Source organism: Pseudorasbora parva, chromosome 9, assembly GCF_024679245.1.
Source record: "Pseudorasbora parva isolate DD20220531a chromosome 9, ASM2467924v1, whole genome shotgun sequence".
Lineage (NCBI taxonomy): Eukaryota > Metazoa > Chordata > Actinopteri > Cypriniformes > Gobionidae > Pseudorasbora > Pseudorasbora parva.
Genome location: NC_090180.1, coordinates 25,386,347 through 25,391,444, shown reverse-complemented (window position 1 = coordinate 25,391,444; position 5,098 = coordinate 25,386,347). Strand labels below are relative to the sequence as shown.

General features: G+C 32.5%; 1 long non-coding RNA gene across 1 annotated transcript; it reads left to right on the top strand.

The window, feature by feature from the left end:
* Positions 1-565: 565 nt before the first annotated feature.
* On the top strand, positions 566-3,154 carry LOC137089619 (uncharacterized). The gene is made up of 5 exons (XR_010907733.1): positions 566-773; positions 1,384-1,526; positions 1,711-1,832; positions 2,346-2,466; positions 2,895-3,154. It is a non-coding gene; the product is annotated as an uncharacterized lncRNA (long non-coding RNA).
* Positions 3,155-5,098: the final 1,944 nt, after the last annotated feature.

Here is a 5,098-nt window from a genome sequence, read left to right as displayed (position 1 = left end):
GTGCGTCACACTGAAGACGCCACAGGTAGACCCCTCGGCGTCACGCGATGGACGAACTGGGAACCCAATTGCTTTCAGTGGGAAACCTTTGGCGTCAACATTAGACGGCAATTCTATCGGTATGAAATCGCGCTGAAGAAGTCTCATTCAGAACACATCGCGATGTTTGGCATCAGATCACGTGTGCCACATGTTGGTGAGTAGTCATACATATTATGTCCTAATATTTGATATAAAGTATTTTCTGCTTGTCGTTATCGATCATGTTCAGTCACTGCATTGTATCTGTCATCATCTCCACTGAGGCTTTGCATTTCTTTGCTTTCTAAATAAACACACCTTGCTAATAGGGTAATTTAACACTGTCACGTGACGTGCTATATAGACCTTTAAACAGTTGTTAATATTTAAAATAATTACTAGTGTAGTTCCAACGTGGCATTTGTAGTAGAAGCACAATAAAAAAAAAACCAACACTTGCCATGCGTTTACCACAGTATTGGTAGTTTTAATGTGATGTTTGTTGTAAATAAACAGTAGCCACAACAATTACCATGCTTTAAATGCATTTTAATGTAAAATCCAAATATTGTTATTTAAATAGTATACTTTATAATGCTATATATTATATATTATGACTTTTTTCTCTCTTTCTTTTTTTTTTTTTTTTACCTGAAAAGACCAAAAGGGCCTCTCGGACTCAGTCAACCCATTCTTGTTTGTGGAGAAGTAACGGAGAAAACCGAAAGCTGCAACAGCAAATATTTGTAATGGTATGTATGAGTTGGTTTGAACCCTTTATCAAACATTTTATTTAGCATTTGTTGTTACTTATTCTTACAAATCCTATAGCTCAATCAGTAAGAACATATTCCCAAAGTCTTAATAATTCACAAGATTTAACAAGTTGTCAAATTCGTATAATTCTCGTACATATAGCTCTGAAAAAAATTAAGAGACCACTTAACATGGATTTCTAAATGTTAAGTGGTCTCTTAATTTTTTTTTTTCAGAGCTGTATTTGTATATGAAGAGTTCAGATGCAAAAGCCTCAAAAAGCCACTTCGGTCACATGACATCAGATATTCGATTATTTTTTCTTAATCAGATCAGTTGCAATGTTTATAACGTCCCGTTTGCATGTAAATAATTTATGTGATCACAAAATCAAGTGAGTTATCTACATTTTCAAACAAATTCATATGATATAGCTTGCTATTATATACTTTTAATAATGGGAATGCACACATATCTGTGAACTTACTAAATAAATGTATTTAACATTTAATTATGCAACGTTTTTTTACAGCAAGAAACAGTTATGTATGAACTCACAACTTGCATGCAATGTAATACAATTTCCTCTTTCTTTCTGTCTTGCAGGATTACTTGCAGATTACTTTTATTTATTTATTTTTGTTTAAAAGATCTCTACAATATCAAACTCAACAGCTCTTTTAAGAGTCAACCCTCACAAGAGCTTCAAGTGATTCTCAGCGAATCTTGCCGTAATCAGCCCTTCACAGGTAAAGTTGAATATTATCAGTATCAGTATATATACTAAAGTATATACAGTTTTAATATATATACTCATCGAATGCTCACCTTAATCTTATGATAAATTAACTTTATTGTAACTGTCTTAATTTATATGTTTTAAAAACAATAGTATTTGCTTCACAGAGTAAGTGAGACTTTCTTGTTTTACAGAAGAGAAGAAAGACCAGACCTTATATCGAAGCAAGCTAAGAAAATAAGTCATTTGTTTAGGGTGAGGAAGGAAGATGGACATCTTGTGCCCGAAGAAGACAGAAAAGTGCGCAAGTCCATTGGTATGTCTTGTATTGAAGCAATGCTGTAATATGTAGTACAAAATTTGATGTTGATCTCTCAAAGGACTATTCATTTCAACAGTGATCATTCTTTCTACTCTGATAAAATATGTACCATTATTCATGTCTAAATCTTTTAATAACTCCTAAAATAAGCAAATGAGGTTCTGTATCTTGGATTTATTTAAAATGGTAAATATTTGTTTTCCCTTTTTGATACAATTATTATTACACTTTTGGCCTTCAGTTCTTAAAAACTGCACCGTCTGTTTGTCTTAGATAAAAGCAGACAAGTGTGGGAAAAAGCATTTAGTTGTTATAAACTCCATGTATTTCTCCATTGTTTTGTAGACCATGGATGGTTCTGGGTAGCTTTAGAAGATAATGAGTTGGGACATATTAGGAATCAAATAGTAAATGTTCTTTGAATTATGTGTAATATCTGGTTAGTTCTTTGGCTTGAAACAAGGCCTTATACTCCACAGACTAAACACATTGCATTTGTGTATTAAGATGGATAGCAAGAGAAGGCACAAATTCTACAGGAAAAAGATGTGCTGCCAAGGAGGAATACAAGAGGCAAAAACTCTGCTCTCTGAGAACTATACATGGCCATGGGTGCTTCATAAGCATGGTAAGTCTGGTGCCTGGGTACCTATTTCTTAATTCTGTCCATGAAAGTTGTATTGCAGTATTTGAACAATTTTATATTGTAAAGGCTATCACAAGTGATGCTCTTGAAACAAGTAACTAAAGAAATCTGGCATCACTGACAAAGGCTCAGAAGAGACCATGCCTTTCTAAAAGATCTACTGTTTAAAAGGTTGCTGTTGATATGGGTAAATTAGTTTTTGTTCAGTACTTGGCTAATATTATGGGCTGCAATATTATACATAATGCTTCAATGTGTATATTATTTTATGTACTGACTGCTGCTTTGTAAATTTAAATCAGGAATTGGCATTTCTGCCCATTTTGAGGTGGAGAGTTTACTGAAGAACATAGGTTAACCTGACTGTACATTAAACTTAATCTGAATTGTGTTTGTTGTTTTACTTTTAGACCAGGACTGGAGAACGCCGGATTATACGACTTCTTCCTCTGGTTGAGAAAAGGTTACACAACATCAGTGATCACATCATCTGTACATTGATTATACTGTAGGGTACAAGTGGGCGAACTGTTTAGAAGAAGAAGAACATGAACATGATAGAGGGAAGAGACAGAAACCAGTCTAGTTGTAATAATGAATCATTATTTTCCAACACTATATCAAATCTGTTTTCTGTATCATAGTTGACTGGATGGGATTATGTGGCACTCATTTGTGTGGCTTCAGCATCTGTGAATGGATTAATATGATGTTAATGTGTTTTTTAAAACCCATTTTTATTTATCTTGAATCTTATTTGACTTTATTCTACTTTATCAACTGTATACTGTATCCTCCAATAAAGTGTTGAGTGATAAAGTATGGTGAGTATTGTGTATGGTGTTTGGTACAGTAAATACACATTCAACCAGTTTATTTAGGTTATCTTATTAATTACCAAGAATATTTTACTTGAGAAGTAAACATTTTTTATCTGGTTATATTATATTTGGTAAAATGCTCCAAAAAGTTGTATATACTTGCATGCTGTGACAAGTATGTCAGTTTTCAGTGAAATAAAGGAAAGGATTACAAACACTTCAAGCTTAACTGAAGATGATCCATGTTGATCATTCTGGTACATCTACTACTGCAATACAAATTAAAGCATGCACATTTTCGATGCCAGGTTCGTGAAGAGGGTGTAGATGAAATTGTGACAATGTCTCTTGTTATTTTACTTAATGGTGCATTGTCCTATATTTAATAGTAATAATGAAGTGTAAATAATATAAATTGTTTTTGTTTACTCTGGAAAGTGGATAATGGCAAGTTGTTGCAGGTTCATCCATTATATTTATTAGTGTTTATCCATAAAAGAAAAGAAAACTTAATAATTATTATTTTAAAACATTTCTTTCAAATATTTCTGTATTTCATCAGATGGTCTTACAATATCAAAACCTATACACAAGCATGACGTTAGAATAGAAAAGACAAAATACTCTGATATTTAAATGTGACTCAAAGTTTGTTGTCCGTGATGAGGAGAATAGATCTGTGTATGTTGTACTGCCCTTACACCTCCAGGGACCCAGTAGTGGCCCCTTGAAGAGCAAAAAAAAAAGCATATTTCAAATGGCTTTAACTCAAAGTCTGGTTAGCGTATAACAGAGAAAATTGGCAGGACAACTGCATATGCAATGTTTACTAAATAATGTTGGCCACAGTTTTCAGACATATATGGAAAGCTGCCATAAAGGTTTATTTAAAAGTGCTCACAGTAAAATATACAATTTCAGCTTGGCCCTCATATATGTCATAAAGGTTTACACAATGAACATATTTTAATATCCAGTTGTCCATTAAATATGTAATTTACTTAACATTTATTGTTTCATTATGAAACCGTTTAAACTACATTACCCATATATCTGTCATTGTATCAATGCAATGGGAAACATGGCGCTGTAGTTCATAGAAGTGTGCAGAAATGCTTAGGGTTAGGGTTGGGTTCTCAGTAAAGGAGTCATTTCTCACAACATAGCGACACTTTATAGTTAGCTTAACGTATAACTGACGTAATAATAACACCAAAACATACTTTGTAACATGAAACGCCGTTTTATATGGTTAAAACAGATAGTCCAATCACAGCGCGTTCTGCGATAAAGTCACAGCCAATGACAACCCAGCTGAACAGAGGCGTCACACTTCCTTGTCCATTTATGGTAAATTATATCACATCTCATCCGGTTCAACTGAAGGGGTAGATTCCTTAAATATTTAATATTTAGGCTGCTAAATATTTATTTATTCTAATTAAATAATAAAACTCACATTTTAAAACGAAAGTCTTCTTTGTGTGGTTAAACTGATGCATAATAAATATATTTGAAAGAGAAACCTTTTTCTATGCAATGGTCTACAAGCATAAACTTCTTTAAGCCATCCTTTACAATCTGAACTCTTGGAATTAAAACAAATATAACAAAAGCACAATGAATGCACACAATTTTGTAAGCATATTCCAAGATTTAATGTCAAACAGTTTAAATACAAATGTAGTGCCCATATATACACACACACATATAAATATATATATATATATATATATATATATATATATATATATATATATATATATATATATATATATATATATATATATATA